Source organism: Nannospalax galili, unplaced genomic scaffold (genome assembly GCF_000622305.1).
Source record: "Nannospalax galili isolate Female #2095 unplaced genomic scaffold, S.galili_v1.0 scaffold2717, whole genome shotgun sequence".
In the NCBI taxonomy this organism is placed as follows: domain Eukaryota; kingdom Metazoa; phylum Chordata; class Mammalia; order Rodentia; family Spalacidae; genus Nannospalax; species Nannospalax galili.
Window position 1 is genome coordinate 27,321 of NW_008338644.1, and position 522 is coordinate 27,842.

Below are 522 nucleotides of genomic sequence, written 5' to 3' on the forward strand. Positions count from 1 at the left end.
AGAAAAACTAAAACTCACATATAAAGGAAACCCCATCAGAATTACTGCTGACTTATCAATGCAAACTATGAAAGCCAAAAGAGCCTGGACTAAAGTATTCCCAGTTCTAAATGAACATAGATGCCAACCCAGAATATTTTACCCAGCAAAAATGTTTATGATAGTGGAAGGGAAAACAAAAATCTTCCATGACATGAATAGCCTGAAAGAACACATGTCCACAAAACTAGCCCTTCAAAAAGTACTTGAAGCAATACAGAGAGCAGAGAGAGAAACAACTATACCCCAGGGGCAACGAAAGAAAATAAAGGTATAATCTAGGAAACACGAAATCAGACAGAGAACAAAAACAGTAATCAAAATGATCGCAACCAATACACTTTTCTCAATAATAATCTTAAATATCAATGGACTGAACTCCTCAGTCAAAAGACACAGGCTAAGTGAATGGATTAAGAAACAAAATCCATCTCTTTGCTGTCTGCAAGAAACCCATCTCACCTTCAAGGACAGGCACTACCT